The 19,096-nt window shown below is 44.1% G+C and overlaps 1 protein-coding gene across 7 annotated transcripts in view; it reads left to right on the forward strand.

Annotated features, from left to right (window-relative positions):
- WASF2 (WASP family member 2) overlaps window positions 1-19,096 on the forward strand; it is a 432,058-nt gene that overhangs the window by 206,785 nt on the left and 206,177 nt on the right. For 5 of the 7 annotated variants that reach the window (XM_085645690.1, XM_085645692.1, XM_085645691.1 and 2 more), the window contains one exon: window positions 7,619-7,706. The gene's annotated coding sequence lies outside the window, so the exon portion shown is untranslated. The remainder of the gene's footprint in view (window positions 1-7,618; window positions 7,707-19,096) is intronic. The other 2 variants (XM_085645694.1, XM_085645696.1) reach the window with 1 other exon arrangement.

The following is a 19,096-nucleotide window of genomic DNA, read 5'->3' on the forward strand; positions in this document are numbered from 1 at the left end:
TGTCTTGTTAGTCAGACTCAGTTACCACCAGTATCAGTCTGAAAAAGTTGAGGGTACAGGATGATTTTGCAACAAGGCTTCTTTCTGCTCTTCTGTTTGTTCTTTCTGCACGTTATCCTTCTTCCTGCACTTTTCTTCGTCTTTGAGGACTTCTGTTGCTTCCTTCTGCATTTCTTGTTTTCTTTGTGTGCGTTTTTTCTTCTTTCTTCACATGTCCTATCTCTGTAGGCATAGTTAGAAATTAGCATTTAAAAAACCTTTGAAATTGACTGAAAAAAACATTGGTTTCAGGCACGTTATAGTTAGGAATTAGCATTTAAAAAAACCTTAAAAATTCACTGAAAAAACCATAGGTTTCAGGGGCGTTATAGTTAGCTGGACTTTTCACTCGTACAAAACCATTGAAATTCCCCCGGTATAGTTAGTTCAGCTAACTATAACTCGCGCGCCCGCAATGCACTGCTGATGACGTCACATATTACATCACTCATGACATGGTCAGTGACATCACTCATCACATCACTCATGACATCATCCTTGTGATAGAGTGGCAGACCTCCTCTCCCCCTAATATAACCTTTGATACACACATTCAAAAATAGAAACTAAAATTTTCAAAACAATGGACATACCAATACCAGTTACAACAACCTATTCAGTAATTCTAATATCCACATACACTCATTCACCAACAGTCCTATATAGTCACTCATACATGTACTCACTCCTCATATGTACTCATACACCTATACATCCTGTTACACAGCACTACTCATCCATAGAGTTACTAACACACACACAGTCACTCCTGCTAATAAAGAATCAAACATCCATTTACTTGCATATACAGTTATACACACACCACCACACTTACTCCTACAGAAACGTACACATACTTAGTCTTTTAAACAATCACTTATAGAAACACATACTTATTCATACAGGAACTCTTTCAATCTCTCACTCTCACATATACTCCCTTATATACACCAATAGTTACATATACTAGTTTAAAACATATGTAGTTACTCATGAGACAGTCATTCACTCACTAACACACCCATGCACACACTCATCCACCCGTACAGTCCTGCACACATGCTGTCTTCAACACATACAAACAGTGAGTCACTCATTCATGCACCTATGCATTACGTAATATCCCCCACTCAACCATACAGACACTCAGACACTCATACTGATACTCAATAAACCAACTAATAACCTATATACACTCCTGTAGCTACTCACCAACCCATGCAGCCACTTATACACAAAGTGAGAGACTGATACAGATATTTACATATTTAAACATTACTCACTAAGCCATGTATTCACTAAGATGCACTTAATCAGTCAGTTATACAATCAATTTTTCAAAAACAAATCATCCATTTAGACACTTATACCCATTTATTCCATCGACCTTGTGATATACATATATAAAACAAATGTAATTTTCTGAAAAACACACATTCACTGGATGATGTCGTCAGTGATGTCATTTGAGATGTCATCAGTGATGTCATGAGTGATGTCACTGACCATGTCATGAGTGATGTAATATGTGACGTCATCAGCAGTGCATTGTGGGCGCGCGAGTTATAGTTAGCTGAACTAACTATAACGGGGGAATTTCAATGGTTTTGTACGAGTGAAAAGTCCAGCTAACTATAACGCCCCTGAAACCTATGGTTTTTTCAGTGAATATTATCTGGTCGCCAGTAGATAGTTATAGTTAGGACTGAGTTTCCATAGGAAATCTGAAAATTCTATTTTGAATAACTTTGGCGCCGGTTGTCGAATCCTCGCGAAGTTTCCAAAACTAATGGGGCGCTCCGCTCAGCTCCTTCCCTGAAAGTCTCGGGGTGATTCGTCTAGTGGGGGCTGAGAAAAAAGGGGGGTTCCAAAACGAGTTTTCCCCATGCATTTTCCCATAGGACCTTTAGTCGAAGGTACAGCTCGAACGGAAAACAGAATTACTTGAAGTTTGGCAAAGAGGTAGTCCTCAGGTCAGGCATGTGCCTTTTGTATATATGGTGTCAATCTGTTCAGTAGTTCCTGAGAAAATTGCAGTTAAAAGTACATAAATATCTATAAGCACGCACCGTGCGCGCACCCTAACGTGCGCGAGCGTAATTCTGATTGGTGCTTACATGTCAGTCAACATTCGAATCGGTCGAAATCAGGAAGTGTCGGCCGCCATTTTGTGTGTTTTGTGTGTGACAGTGAAAAAGAAAGGTGGAGAACGTGAAAAGGGGGCAGGATAGAGAGTTCCTGACCCCCTAGCCTTTGTCAGGGGGTCGCTGAAGGACCCCTAAGGATGAAATAAACATTTTATTTTTTCTTCAAAAAATCGCTGTGAAAAACCTTAAAAAACAAACAAAAAAACATTTTAAACGAGCCATTCCATATTACAGGATACAGTCAAACTATAACTATATACATAGGTAGTTTATTGTAAAATAAATATATAAAAAATATAATAATACATACATAACTTATCATTTAAAAAACCTTACAAATTCACTTAAAAAACCATAGGTTTCACACATGTTATAGTTAGCTGGACATTTCACTCGTAAAAAACCATTGAAATTCCCCCGTTATAGTTAGTTCAGATAACTATAACTCGCGAGACCGCCACTCTATCACAAGGATGATGTCATCAGTGATGTCATGAGTGATGCCACTGACCATGTCATGAGTGATGTAATATGTGACGTCATGAGCAGTGGATTGCGGGCGCGCGAGTTATAGTTATCTGAACTAACTATAAAGGGGGAATTTCAATGGTTTTTTACGAGTGAAATGTCCAGCTAATTATAACATGTGTAAAACCTATGGTTTTTTTAAGTGAATATATATATATATATATATATATATCAGAGAACTCTGGGTAGTTCTCAAGTTTAGGTGGAAAGCAGCTCCTGTATAGGGATCTCTCAACACCAGCGACACTCTAGATCTGCTCATCTCAAATGTCTGCTTTTCTATCAAAGTTTTTAAACCTAGGATTAGCACAGTGCCATCCACGCCGAGATAGAAAAGGACAAAGTCTTTTGCCATTTCTACAGCAAAGTCTTTAAGCACAGGACTAGCACAGTGCTGTCCTTGCCGAGCTGTAAAATGACAGAAACCATTTACCACTCCAGGCACAATAGTACAGCTTTGAATTGGTAAAATACCAAACAAGCCAACCTGAAATGAGTAAAAGCAACCCCTGAATATGCTTCAAAAGTCCTTGCTGATGCAGCCGCGCCGCACAAGAAGAACAATGCCCGCACTCCAGGTAGGTCCAAAACAATTTATTTAAATAGCTGACGTGTTTCGACCAGAAGGTCTTTGTCAAAGCTCCTATAAATCCAAATTGATTATTTTGCCATCCTGAACCTTCGTGTGGCACAAACTCCTCTGCAAGTAGGCAAAAATAATTTGTATTTCTCACATAAAGTTAGTCATTGCGCGTTTCGGCTAATAAAACTGCTCCATCCAAAAGGATATGATGCACTCACGGGGTTACAATTGATATTTTCTATTTATTGCGAGCAGCTCCCTCAGACATGTTTCGGCGTGATGCCTTTCTCAATGATCGAAACTTTAGTACATTGATGAAACTCAGTTTCTGACTTATCCACCTAATTAATCACTTGACGAATTCCAATTTCCGGAACGAAGATTTTCAACTATCTGCCTAACTTATGACCTAGCCAACCAGAAATATAATTTCAATCACAAAGCGCCTCTGGTGTAATGCATGATATCGTTCATCATGAGAGCAGAAGACTAAAACCTGTTAACTTCACCACAAGAATCCTAAACTAATGCAGGATATGGTTTCCTATCTAAAGACTGCCGATGGAAGGCCTCAATTTAACTTATGGGCTTACCGTTAACCATTCGTACCTGGAGTAGCATGCTACTGACCGAAAAAGGGCTCCAACACATCTCAGAGGTGGTAACCATTAATAAAATTTAATTACACTACAAATAAAGGTTGGGTGGCTTGGGAGCTTTTGTCGTAGTCCTTCTTTAGTTTTGTGAAAGAGAACTCTGGGTAGGACTAAAGAGAAGACTTTTTCCACCTTTTGATATAAAGACAAAAAGAGAATTGAACTAAAGACAAGCTAGCCTTCAGGTTAGGCTGCCTTTCTCGTTTATTGAAATACAAAAAAAATCCAATCCTGGTCGTAGCTAAAAAAGCCCCAAATCCGATTTTATAGAACATGTGCGCATGTTCATTCTTCCCGTCTCTTAAAGCCGTAGACCACTACTGAGGTTAAACCATGGGTAGATTTGTCCCTAGGCTTTTAAGATTAGTGGTTGTGCTTGAGCAAGGGCAGGTCACTACTGGATTGTTGTAACACAGGCAACTGATCTGACTCCCAAAAGCACAAAGGACCCTTGATCTTTGTAACTATTCCGGTCCACATGGATGAAGCTAGTGTAGTGTAGTGTAGTGTAGTTACTATACCAAAATGAGGTATAGTATGCACCGAGTCCAGTGGAACCTCAAAGTAGGCAGAGGTAAAAGTAGATGGCACCTTACTCTATTTGTGGGAATGTGGGCGAGCAGTAAGGCTTTATTAGAGGGAAGTGTTAAGCATTTGTTGTACACACTCTGGCAAGAAATGTCACGCTCAAAGACTGAACTCCGACCAATTTGTTTGTATAAAAAATATTATTTAGTTATATTTATTTTCTATAACCAAGTAAGCCTGGCACAGGTAAGTGTAAATGGTACTTTTCAAGGCAGGTTGAACAACACAAGCAAGCTGATGAAAATTACTTTGTTACAGGTTTTTAAATACTTTTGAATTCAGTTGAAATTACTGTTCGATTACTTTACAGATGACTTTATGGATTACTTTTTCTTCTCAGCGTGATATGCCTAGATATCACACTGGGACATTTCCTTGAGTAAAGGTTGGTAAATCAGTTTTTGTATATTTGCAGTTTTTCAAGTTTTCATACAAAACCAAACAACAATTTTCACAAGAAAGCAGTCAATGCAGTCCTATGGGAGGAAATGTGGTTATCGGTTTCAAGGTAAGTACTTAGGTTTGAGAGTTGGTTTTCTGGGGTCAGAACCAGAGTTCCCCAAGGGTTAACTATGCACTCTCAAAGCACCCTCAGCGGCACTAGGGCAGCGGGGTGCATAGTGCTGAGGCCCAATGTTATCCAATGGGGGATAGGGGTCCTCCGGATGGGGGCTGTTTACGAGCAGGCCTCAAGGTTTTGGGAGCAAAGCTCCTGGTGTGAGGCTCAGGGCAAGGGGGATCAGAGTTAGCACACAAGGTGCACCCGTAGCGGCGCAGGGGCGGCAGGGTGCTGTTTTGGCATCGGGTGCCCCGTTGTTTTCAATGGGAGTTGCCGGTTTTAGATTTTGTCTGCAGGCTCGGTTCTGGAAGACTCCTGGGAGGACCCAACAGCTGGGAAGGTAAGTTGGAGGGCTTGGGGACCTAGGTGTACCTTGTCTTCTATTCTGCAGGGCTCAGGGCGACTTTTGAGGCCGGATTTCTCCTTACTGGGCCACTCGCGGTTGGGGGGGGTAGGTCTCCGTGCAGAGGCTACAGGTGACATCGGGGTGTCCTGGAGGGGTCAACCCATGGTGGACTTGAACCCTGGAGCGCTGGGAGACCTCGCTGGGACCTGTGAGCCACCTGGATTTGGGCCGTAGGCGTCTGGCGCAGTGGTGGTTCCAGGCGTCAAGTTTCTTTGTCTTTAGCAGGTTCAGAGTCTGTCATGGGAGTTTATTTTGAACAGAGATCCGTTTTTTGTTGAAGGCAGTCAGTCTTCCCAGGGGTTCTGGAGGTTGCTGACTGCAAGACAAGGTGGCTTTTGGCACAGGACCTCTGTATACTGTAGATGGGCCAGTAGGGCTGGGGCCAAGTTAGTTCTTCTCTGCAGTCTCCTCTGCTTTTGTCCTTCTAAGTATGTTGCTGGAATCTGTCTTCCTGGTTCAGGGCTGCCCCCTAAATACTGTATTTAGGGGGCTTTTTCGGGGGCTCGAGGTCAGTAGTCCGTGGACTACTGACCTTAGGGTGACTACACCGTTTGTGTACACGCCTTACGTGGGGGAGTGGGCACAATCCCTAATACTGATTGGAGAGTGCCTGCCAGCTACAAGATGGCGGACACCGAAGAGTGGGCTTTACTTCTCCTCCCCCACCTGAGGGGTGGGTTTGGCAGAGGTGGGCACATCTTCTGGGCTGTGCTAATTTTTCCCACCTGTCTTCCCGCTGAAAAGGAGGCAAGACCGGAAGGGGTCCTGCTCCCGATAGTCAGAGGCTGGGAGTCGCGTTACAAAGGTGGCAAGGCCTTTGAAGCTCTACTGCCACAGATGGCTCTTCCTGGTCTGGGGAAGGTGTGACTATCTCCGCCCAGGAAAGGCTTTGTTTTTGTAAATCTGGGAGCAAAGGCTCCCACCCCAGGTGTTCAGAAACGTGCCTCTTGGTGGCAGGCTGGTGTTTACCAGTCAGGGAACCCACCAGAGGCTGGTCGGTTTTCAGGGGGCATCTCTAAGATGCTCCCTGTCTACATTTTTCATTAAATCCCACACTGGCATTAGTGTGGGTTTAATGTGCTGAGAAGTTTGATACCAAACTTACCAGTTTTCAGTAAGCCATTGTGGTGCTGTGTAGTTCGTAATGACAAACTCCCAGCACTATATACTTTTTATGGCATTACTGCACTTAGTTTCTAAGAATTAGTCTAGACACTGTAGGGGTACAGTGCTTATGCACCTGTACCCTCACCACTGCTGTAGTGCACCCAGCTAGAGGGGTGGCTAACCTATGCCAGGGCAGTGAGTTGTAGGCAACACATACATGGATGTGTGCCATGTCGACTCTTCACCTTGCTCTGCAGCAAAACATGCAGCCTGCAATGGCAATGTGTGTGTGTGTGTGTGTGTGTGTGTGTGTGTGTGTGTGTAAATGTACAGGACCTCTAAAGGTGGCATAATAAGTGCTGCAGGCCTTAGAGACCTTCCCTAGCCGCAGTGCCCTTGGTACCCATGGTACCTTTTACAAGGGACTGACATGTGGCTAGAGAAGTGCCAATTGGGGGTACAAGGTACAGTTTTGGGACAGAACACAGACCCTGGGAATCTGATTGGCAGGGACCCAGGGCACATCAAGTCAAAGTACATCAGTAGTCTGGCAAAAAGTGGAGGGGTTACTGCAACAGAAACCCAGCATCCTACAGCTAGTACCACCGAGTCTAGCATAACATTTGCTGTCTGACTTTAGTGCAGCAATCTTGGCAATAAGTACTCTGTCACACTTCTTCCTTCCTCCCTGTCTGCTTTCATTCTCTCCCAGACAGATTCTCACAAAATGGCACCATGCAGATTTGTTGCTATTTCTTTACCTACAGTCTTAACAGTTATCTAGGCAAGATCGATGTAAAGCATTAACCTACCACTGTTGCCATGCATGGTGGGAGTAAAGTCTCTCCCAAATATCCGCCATTGTGTTTGTTAGCTGAAAAACTAGTATACAGACAAGTATGTTTGTTTGTTGGAAACCAGACATTTTTTAAAATATCTCCTGCAGGGGCATCATTTGGCAGTCTTGATCGCTCTCATTTGTTTCCCCTCTTGTCTCCCTCGCAGCCTCCTGTTCGCGACCTTGTGTCTCACGAGATTCACCGACTGCTGCAGAAATCATCAATGAACTCCAGAGCCAGTCATCTGTGGTGAGGTAACTGATGGCATTGGCATCTTTTTTTAGTGGACCTGATGGCATTGGCATCTTTCTTTGAGATAACGGGTGGCCGGGGCGTCATTTGTTTTGTGTCGAACTCAAGGAAGGCAGGGGGATGTTTTTGTTTTGACCTGATGGCAGGGGCATCTGTTAGCGAGATAACAGATGACAGGGGCATCTGTTTTGTAGGTCAAGCCTGGGCAGTGCATGTGCTGCTGCGATGCATGCAGTAGTGGAGCATGGCTTTGAAGCCCCGCCCACTCTCAGCCCATATTTTTAATTGGCTTATGTCATTGTCCTTTGTAAACGCTGGCTTCGTTATTAGGCTTGTTAGCACTATTTGATTTAACGATCTTCCCCCTATTCCACCCGCTACCTCGCAGCATGCTGCCCTCTTTTATTGTAATTTTTACTAATGGCGGTCCGTTTTAACTATAGCGGCTGCTTTTTAAAATTCATTTTAGCAGCGCGGTCAGCATTTAGCAGCCACACTTCTTAATTTATTTTGTTTACTAGCGCCCATACAGCGATTTCACATTCATAGAGGCAGCATCCCTTTCTTGACACAAACCGCGTCTAAAAGGTAAGGGGCCGACATTAAAGTGGAAGCACAGCATGGGCGCCTTTACAAAAAAAAAATCAGTTTGTCAACTTGACAAACGGATGCTTTTTTTTTTTTGTCAAAGCCCCCATGCCACGGTTTCATTTTAATGTCGGGCACGCTCCTTTCTTTAGACTCAGTCTGTCTAAAGAAAGGAGCGCAGCCTTCATGAATGTGAAAACGCCACATGGGTGTTAGTAAAAAAACAAATATTTGCACTTCAATAGTCTTGCATTTGCGAGAGTTTAAGCTATTGCATTGCCAATAGCTTAAACTCTCGTTAATTCGAGACTTATTGCATTGTGAGCATGATTTTACTATTTGTGTCCATTCAGATTGCACAGACGTAATGGATGATGAGTGAACAAAAGTTAAGGATGAGCGACCAAAGATCCAAGTATGGGGCAAGTGGCCAAAGGGCTCATGCTCTCCAAACAAATTGATTGGACAAGTGTGCAAGAGGATGTTGCAAGGTAGAGGATAGAGCAGGATATTTAAAGTGTGAGAAGATGATGGGAGAAATTAACAGGAAGGCACATTAAGTTTAAAAGGATAGGTCGGGGGGTAGATTGTTCAGGGAATATAAGAGGTGCAGATTAAAAGGGTGTATAAGTAACTAATGAAGTAACAGAACAAATAGGAACATAACAAGAGGGAAATGGAGAACCAAAGTTTCAACTATGAATATGACAGAGCAAACTTGGAGAGAAAACCTGTCGAACAAAGGGCAAATGGGAATAAAAGATGCAGAAAGAAAGAGAAAAAAACAGAATAGGGAGACTGAAAGAACAAGCATTTGCAATGCAATAGGTCTCGCCTTTGTCAGAGTTTGAGCTGTTGTCATTGTCAATGACAATGCCTTTCATTTGTGTTTTGAAAACCTGTAGGCGGTCCGTAAACACGCACTTTCTACTAATAGCTGGCAGTAAAAGAGGCGCAGTTACTGCCAGCCTTACTTCTCGTAAGCAACGACTATAAGTTACAAAGTGTGTGTTTACGCACCACTTGCAGGTTTTCAAAACACATAAATAAAAGGCATTGTCATTTACAATGCCAATAGCTCAAACTCTAGCTAAGGCGAGACCTATTGCATTGCAAATGCTTGTTTGTATCTGTGATCTGTTCAGGATTTACTGGACGGGGTATAAGACCTGTGAACCAGTCAGGTTAAACGAGTGTTCTTTAAAGAAGTTCTGCACTGTTGCACCAGTTACACTTTCTGGTAACTTAATAAGTTATGGGAATTGGGAATATTTAGATGTTCAGTCATTCGTCAAGATTGGGTGGCAATGAAAAGGCAGGATTCCTTGGGTGTTTGATAAACAAACTGCCCATGTTTGCTCAGCCCGGATCACCACATGCGCTTGTCACACCTACACAGATGAATGTTTGAATGGCCAGTGCCCCTACCCATCGTGGATAAAGAAAGACACAGCTGTACAATCTGCCATCACACCGGGCTTGTTGACAACGGGCATGAGCATATTGACACATGTGGACACGAGTTCAGGCATTCAGTCGAGGGCTGCAATAGGCGGCGATTCCCAACTGGAAACCATCCACGTCCCAACACACACACTGCGCCCCACGCACCCCAGGTTGCACAGCTTGTCAAGGCACCGCACACGAACTGACACAAAGACCTCTTGCTCAAACTATTTTACTTCACTTTAAAATTTAGTTTCAGCAGCTTCAGTTCTACTCCTTTGAACAATCAACATAGGCCCTAGCAAACTGAGCCGCGTGACCTTATAACGACAGATAGCTGCGCCCCTCAGAACTCTTTCAATAAAACTATATTTCACACAAGAGTTTACTCGTACACAGAAACACTCGGAATGTATAAAAGGGAATGAGTAAAGGTGTTCCTTGCGCAAAAAAAACCCAGCAATTAAGAAATACGTACTCCTTACAAAAATAAATACACCTAATAGCCGAACAACTGCAAGTGCCAGATGTGCACTATTAACAAAGCCCATCAGGACGGCAACGTCACGTGCTGCATCAAAGTCCATCACTGATTAATCAAATCATCTAAATGACCAAAATGCCCTGTTTACGCCATTCACGGAGCCCTTTAAGGAACAGGCCTTGGCTGCCGGGAGGAGCTTGAGGGGACAGTAGAGGTGTGAAGTGAATAACAAAGCAGCTGCTGGGCACATGGGGGGCAGGGCGGGGGCTGGGCAGGATTAGGCTGAGGGAGAAGGGCAAATTCGGCTCCATGCTACCAAGTTGGGTGCAGGCGCCTCCCCACTACCTCCACCCCGCACTCTGGATCCCTCACTCCACATGTGGCGGCTCAGTCAGCAAGGCACATTCCATTCTGTGAACAAGGCTGCGTTGGATCCCGGTGGAGGACTGGGGCAATTAGCCACCTCTAATTGAAAACTGAACACTCTCCTGGCTAGGCTGACTTGCAAACCATGACCCTTCTCTGATGGAAAGAAAAATGCCACAACGTTTAAAATCTAGTAACATTTATTAACAGGTGAATGAAATGGTCAATAACACCGTACCGAAAACCGACCCCGTGCCCCATACAAATACCTAGCGCAATTAAAGGGTGTAGCAGTATCAGAGCAAGAAAGATTGTGCCAGGCCGAAGAAACTGCTGAAAGCTCACGCACTTCCTCCGTGCCTCGGCGTAATGGAAAATTAACGCGCACTCCTCACCTGACTGGAAAATAAATGTGCAATCCAAGTGCTTGTGAATGATACGGTGACCGATAATATCAAAAGCGAAAAGTTTGGAAAGCAATGGATCTAATGGAGAAAAAGTTTCAAGCCGCTGTTTTTTTGCATCTTGTCCAAAATCATTGCAACTATGCCCGTCACGACGGGAGCTGTACACGTGCACATCGCCAGTCCGGGCGCGTGCACTAAGAAAGTGAATGCGTGCCTGATGCCCAAACGACGGAAGCCGTACACGTGCACATCGCCTGTCTGGCCGTGCGTGCACATCTCCTGTCCCCCTTCCGAACAGAAACAGACGACAATAGATCTCGCCAAGGCGAGCAGCGCATGCGCTGCGTCGCTAGGCGAGGCAAAAAAATGGGCTCAGGTGAAAAGAACAAAGGGGTAGATAGAACAGGCAGATCAGAGCAAGAGGGATCCGAAGCAAATTAATATGAAATTATTAAACAGAAAGAAAATCAGTGCAAGAACAATACAAGGTGGGAAATAGGAAATAACAAAGGGTATCAAGGCTAAGATAGAACAAAAGTGGCCTAGCGAGGCCAGAAAAAGGTAGTGGCGGGAAGAAGAAAAGGTGAACAGAAAACAAAAGGGGGGAAAAAAATGCAGGAAGGGGAAGCAGAAAACATTGTTATTGATTAGCATAAATGAGAAAACGCTTCAATATTGGCTAACTAAATGGGCACGGAGAACCTGATTTCAGAGGCTAATGGGTGTGAAAAGGGGTAGGCAGAGAGAAGAATGGGGTTGTTTGGAGAACAAAAGCTGAATTGATGTAACAAAGCTTCTACAGAGAACAAAAAATGAGCATAGATGTAAAAATTGACCAACCTAGAAAAACGGGGAATAATGGGCTAACAGCTCCAAGTTGAAGGAATTCCTTCATCACCTTGGAACCTGGCGAATGTCGATCAGCTTTGAGCCTCCTAAGGGAGTACTATGGAGTCTGCAGGTCCTTAGCCTGTGTAAAGCGGGCAGGGTTTGAAGCAGCTGCTTGACTATTGAAGTCTTTTAGAAGTGCCTAGCTCCAAAATCGTCGAGAGATAGGAGGTCGGTCTTCATTATCGCTCAAATAAAGAAAACTTCACTTGACTAGCTTGCAAGCAGAATAGCTGTCTGCTGTTTATGTCCTTGCGCTACCTCGAAGGCCTAGCATCCGAGGCGCTCCATCGACAGCCTCTGCATCCTGATGTGTAGGTGCGGGGTGGAAGGGCTGACCTGCGCAGCCATTGTCCTACCTTTTTCATAGAAAAATCCCTCCCATTAGTACACATTTTGAGCTTCTGGATCTGGAAGCGCCTCTGGAGTCTACTTGCATATCCATTTGTGTAAAATCCTCCGTGTCTTTTTCAAGTCAACCCAGTCTCTATTTGCTTAAAAAATACATTGATGGGTTTCCATCTTCTATTTGTTTCTTTGTTTATAGTTCAAAGAAGACAACACATTTTTATGATTTTCTAGATTCTTTTTATTGGCTACATTAATAAATACTATTCAGGTGGGAACTGTGCTACCAAGAATAGGGCAAATGAAACGTTTGGCGTGCATGTGAGGCCGAAATGGTCAGAATAGGGCACTGGGCATCTACCCTCTCCGCTCTCCTTGGCACAGCTGTAAATGCATGCAACGTCAGCCCTGTACCTTCTGTAACATTCCATACTTACATTTGGGGTCTGGAGGATCAGTAGAGTTAAAGCGTTGTACACTGAGCCTATGTTATCATTTTGTTGCGAATAGGCCATGATCAGTTATTTGACCCAGTGTTGCCTAGGTTTGTTACTTTTCAGACTTGGGTCAGTGGAGTTCACCAGACTGAGATGGTCCTCCTGCTTTCCCCACTTCCACCACCCCTGGAAGGTCCTCTGTAGGAGCAGAACTGCTTCTCAGAGACTGCATTCTTCTCCGAAACTGAGCTTTGTAGCTCTTGCACTGCAGCGTAACATTCATTAGGAATAAGTGGTCCTGCTCGCCACAGACTAGAATTTTGCAGTGGGTCCATTTTCACAATGTCCGGAACCCATGTTTGCAAAGAAAATCATTCTGTGTGGAGAGGTGCTCTATCAGTGTTCTGATGCTGCTGCTCTGTAGCCCACAGTTAATCCTGTTCTGAGAACATTGTGCTGCTAAGAGCGTGCTCCACCGCTCCCCAGGGTGATGGCGGTCTCGGGTGTAGGCTGGCCATTGGCTGCATTTTAATGCTCAAGACATTAGGAGAGTGGTGCAGGAACCGTGGTTATTCAGACCTTGCACAAGGGGTGGTCTGTTTTTAGCTGCGAGGGGAAATTGCCACCCCGAGCATATGCTGCAGTTCGAAAATGCATGAAAGTCATGAGAATTCTCTCACTCTCTACTTAGCAACCCCAGGCAATAGAAGTAAGCGTGTTTTTTTTCTTACTGAGTGCTGAGTCTGATTCACCCGCTGTGTCTAGGAGACCGCTTCAGAACCAGCATGCGCTATTAGTGGCTCTGCAACACTTCTTAAGGGGGTTATTAGTAAAAGGTTTCTGTGTTCTCGAGGTGCCTGGCCAGAGTGACATGCAAGAGAACTGAAATCCTGGATCGCTGCCATTTCTCAGTGGGCCATTAATGGTAATTTGCTCTATTGCAGTCCCATGGCTGGGATTGTGGGTATTTTTAATGTTTCTTAATAAGGGCTGCAGGAACATGTTGATTACCAGGGTTCTTTGTTTGTTCCTGTTGGCTCTATAATTTGCATGTCTGCTCTGAACTAAGGTGTCTCCAATTTGTAAGACTGTTCGGTCATGGCTAGCCTCCTCTGGTTATTTTCCTTCATTCTTGTGGTTGTCCAATTAGGACCTTGTTCCTAGGAACTGAATATGCTCTGATTGGTGGTAATTTGGGCCCCTGATCCCATGAGCTTCCCTGATTCTAGCTATTGTCTCGGCTTTCATTGTGTTTTCCCTGGATCCTCTGAACATCTGGTATAGTTTGGTTTGGCCCTATTACCCTTAGCTACTATTGTTGTCTGGTTGCATCTCTCTTCCTTTAGCTTCTTTGTGTATCTGGATGCGGTGGTGTACCAGAGATCTCCATGTTGTCCTTCTGGATACCCAAAGTTACCTTGGAGATTTGGTTGTAACTTTGTTAACAAGTACCATGTTGTTCATCCATTAGGCCCTGTACTCTGTGGGTTATTTGATCCTGGCTTTGTTCTCCAGGTTTCCTTAGTAATTTCGTTGTGGACTCCCTAGCATGCTGTGGTTGCCTGCCTGATCTCCTTTAATCATCTAGTCATTGCTTTGATCTCGAGGCCCTGTTTTTTTCCCGTAACAATATTACCTTACCCCTTCTTTCATCTTGCTCCTTGTTGATGTAATCTCCTTGGATTGGAAGGATGTGTATTTTACCCCCACCCCCCAAATTTGAAGGCACACCTTTTTAGATTTCATAAGCCCTAAAAGTTATAAATGCATTCAGATCTCTGTGAAGAAAGGGAAAACTAAAGGGAATGTAGCACCCCTCCTTGACCCACTCCTTTTCTTGAGAGCTATACAAATTAATATTGGATGTGTATGAAGAGCAGCGGACCTGCCAAATGACTCTCGGGGAATAAGAGGAGTTTACCCCGTTTGGCACCTCCTTAAATCTGTATACAAATAGGCAGTTATGATAATGGAGACTTTTCATACCCTAACATATTTAGATAACACTGATTAGATTTTACATTATTGCAATACAAACGCTGGCAAAGGCAAAAAAAATCTGAATAAAAATGCTTGAGAACCCCAAGCATCACCATTGGTGAGAGTCCTGGCGGACCTTTGTTTTTCAGCCATCCATTAAATGAAAAACATTTCTTCAATACCATGGTACAACCGAGGTGACTGGGCTGCTGACCTGGTTCTCTGACGAGGAGCTGGTTCTTCCACCTCTGACAAGAGAAAGATGGTTATTTACTCTTTGTGCCTCAATGCTGTAGGTACCTGAGAAGATTATCATGTACCTCGTTTCTGGGTGGATGCTTAGTAACACTTTTCTGGGTGAGAGTACTTAGTAACTTGTGATTGGGCTTGGTTGCTTAGGGACGTTTTGCAGGCCAAGGTGGTATGGAAACCACTTATCTTAAAGAGTTCACGCAGGAACTCCACGTAAAAGCTGTTAATGACTCAAACATTAGTACTATACTGGCTTTCTGCCATCTGTTAAGGTATTTCTTTGAGAAAGCTTTGTTTGTTGTATCGTATTGTCAAAACAATATGCAGACAACAAAATATTGTAAGGCCATGTAGGACTATTCTATAAGAGGTAATTAATAAGGCACTATCCTATAAGTGAATGATCACGTTTCATGTATAAGGGATGTATTGCAGAAATAAATCCCCTAGTGTGGAAAGGTGAGGGGTTAATCTGTACTACACTTGGACCTAATTTCTTGAGCTCCTTTGACTGTTTGGGCCTGGTGCTCAGCCTCTCTCTGTTATGAGGTTAGCTGTAGTCTTTAATCTTTTTTTATTTTCTTTTTTAAATATTTTTATTGAATGACTTCTGACCAGGATAATAATAGTTATGACATTTTAAGGTACAAACTTAGAGTTACAAATAGCGTACCGAGAGAACATACAGTACATCTACGTCCCCAAAGGATGGATTCATATTGACAATTGAATGTGAGTTCATCTCATAGAGGAGTCAGATTTACCAATTGCTCTTCTATCTTTTAACCCAAGAACGTCAACTTGTCCCTCCCCCCCTCCCCCCCCCCTTGAGTCACACGCTCTATATAACACCGCTTATTCTATATCTATAGCACTGGGTACACCGTAGGCTTTAACACGTACTGCAACTAACAAGTGTAGCCTGCCTATTCCCTCTCAGCTGTTCCACTCCTGCCATCTTGGGTTTTCACAGTCTCTTGTGAGCTGGGGGTTCCATCACCAGGAATTTCTGAGATCATGAGATACCACAACTTCGCATCTTCCTCCAATCTTTCATCTCTTCGAACACGCCACATTCAAATTAGCTCTGCTGTTGACCACTCTCTCAAATCCTTTGCCCAGTTGCCTACTGTAGGTGGTGTGAGCTCAACAATGCTGATCGCAATCCGTGTTTTGGCCAGGACTAACCCCAGCTGGATGAATCTGCGGGCGAGCTTCTTACCCTTGGGATTGGAAAGAAGTCCCAGAAGTATTTCCCTGATGGAGTGAGACAACGACCACCCTGAGACCTGCGTCAGGCGTTCCAGGTTCGACCCCCAGAACAATCTCAGTTCTGAACATTCCCATATCCTATGTAGGAACTAAGCATCTAAATGACCACACCTGGGGCAACAAGCTGGACGATCCGGGTACATTTTATGCAGCACGTGGAGTGAGGTATGTTTGATGAACACTATTAAATTGGGTATGCTTAAAGCGCACATTGGAACTAATTTGTTTAACCCCCTCGTGCACTCTCTTCCATTCTAAATCCGTCAAAGGACCCTCCAATAGCCCGTCCCATCTGGCCTGAACCGGGAGTGGATTCGAGACAAAGCCGTCTCGTAGCGTCCTATATATATGTGACACCAATCTACGTCCCCCCCGCCAGCGACACAAGGGCTTGCAGAGTGGCAGTACTGGGCGGTTCTTCCGGAAACATCGGCCATAGCTCTCGCGCCACCACCAAGATCTTTGCATACTGGAGGTACTGCCCCCTGCCCAAATCGAACGTCGACTCCGTCTTGTGAGGAACCGTTGTTCCCTATACAGATCACCCATCATACAACAACCCCCCTCTATCCATCGAGCGATTGCCATGTTTTGGCTAATTCTTCTGAACGGAACCACTGCCCATAGCGGGGCTTCCGGGGCGTATGGCGCACGCTTCACCACTGTTTTAAGTGCAGATTTCCAAACTGCAGCCACATGCCTGATAGAATAGGGGAATCTCTGTGGCACCCTCGTTCCCATCATAAACCGGTCAGATAATGAGAACCACGGATATGTACCATCCAAAAGCCGTTTCTCCCAATTGTAGCCCTCGTCCAACCACTGTACTGCATGTTGAAGCTGCGTGGCTATATAGTAAAAACTAAGTTGAGGGACCTCCAACCCTCCCCGCTCCCACGTCCTCTGTAATGTGTCCAATTTCACCCTTTTCCTTTTGGATCCCCATAGGAGGTCAACTCCCGTCTTTAATCTTTCTTAATTGTTTATTTGATTGTTGTTACTTTGGCTCTCTTGTGTGGTTTGGCATCAATCCTTAAGCTTTCTTAGTTGTATTTTTCTCATTTTATTCCCCACTCTTCATTATCTGGTTTGTCCTTGTTTCGTTGTCTTCATTGCTTGTGTAGTTGGTTATTTTTCTCGGTCTCCCTTGGTTGTGTGTTTGAAACTTTGTTCCTCATATTCCTTCAGTTGTTTGGTTGACCTTTATTTCAAAGGAGTCTTGGTTATCTTGAACCTTTGGTGGCTCTTTTAGTTATGTGGTTGAGAACTTGTTCCTTAGGCTCCCTTGGATTTATGACTAGCCCTTGTTCTTCAGACTCCCATGGTTGATTAGTCCTTGTTCTCCAGATGCCCTGTGTTGTCTGGTTGAAACCTTGATCCTGAAAATCTCTATTTGATTATTGTTTCATAGGCTCCCCTGGTTGCTTCTTAGTTCTTGCTTTCTGACTACCTTGTATGTCAGTGGTTCTTGTTTCTCAAGTTTACAAGGTTGTCTGTTTGCAACCCTTATCCTTGCAATTTCTTAGTTGTGTGGTAGCACCTCATTCCCAGGCAACTGTGATTAGATAGATTGGCCTTGTAGAACATACTCCTTTGGTTGTCTGGTTGGTCTGTTGTCTACAGAATCCATTGGTTGTGTGGTTGGCAACTTTTTTCCATGTGCATCTAAAGCTGCATAGATGCTCCTTGTTCCTTACCTTTCATTTATTCTTTGTTTTGGGCCTTTTTCTTTTCCTTCCTTGATAGGCTTTCAGCCTTGTTGCTCAGACTCATTTGGGTGTCTGCTTGGTTTTTGTGCTACAATTTCACGTATTTATGTGGTTTGGGCCTTGCTCCTCCTTCGTTAGTTTTTTTTTTTGGGTGTTGTTCCTCAAAATGTTACGGTGTAGTTGGGAATCAATTCTTTGTTCTCACTTTGGTTTGGGGCCTTGTTCATCAGGCTCCTAGGGTTGTGTTGTACATTTTGTTTCTGATGGATACTTCACTCTGCAGAGTACTTGCTTCTTAAATCTCCTCTAAGCTCCACACTGGGTCATGAAAATGAATTGGCTCTTCTGTGCCCGGATAGCAGCAGGATAGACACCGGGAACGATATCGTGGAGCAGTTCAAGTTGTCAGTTATATTTTTTCTTCGCCCTGTGTTACAGATCTGAGTGGGTCGCCACCAAAACATTTCCTCCCAAATTGTACCCTTTTTCTTTCTTTTCAGTGTTTGAAGTAAGGACATTTTGGGTGAGATATACTGCTCAAACCACGTTGCTCCTGTCACAAATGGATGTCACTCATGAAAGCCCATGCCGTCCATCTCCGGTGCCTGTGGCCCAAACACCACTCAGATTCATGCACTAAGTGTGGCTCCATGTATGTCAAGGCCATCAAGAAGCAGGAACCAAAGCTTTTCATGACGTAAGCTTGAGTCGACCACTGATGTTGTCGCTTCAGATCCAGTTCCTTCTTCGTCCAGGATAGCTGCAAAGCACGCTGCCTCCAAGAACGAGGAAAAGCCTTCCCGGGAGAAGACAAACACCACAAAAGGGATTCCTCACTTTCCTCATGTCACTTCTTCTGGAGGGATAGGTCTTTCACTAGGCAGTTTCACTTCCTGACTCTGGTCCTAAAGTAGCCTTTGGAGACTGTTTTGGCAAAGATTCAACAAGTGCAGTATTTGATCTCTGCTTCACTTCCATGGAGCCCCTTACTCCATTTCAGTGATCTTGCACAGATTGCAACGTTCACCAAGGTTATGCTAGCACTTTTCCACTCCATTTTGTTCACCCCAAGAAGTCTTTGTGGGCTCCAACCTGGCTTTCGTCAGCGATTCAATCCCTGGTGCTTGTCTACCGTCTTTAGCCTCTTCTTGACGACCTACTGGCGCTGGCCAAACTGCTTCCTCTGCCAAAGGCCTTACTGGTTTCTCCAACACT

The sequence above is a fragment of the Triturus cristatus genome, chromosome 3_1 (assembly GCF_964204655.1).
Source record: "Triturus cristatus chromosome 3_1, aTriCri1.1, whole genome shotgun sequence".
NCBI lineage: Eukaryota > Metazoa > Chordata > Amphibia > Caudata > Salamandridae > Triturus > Triturus cristatus.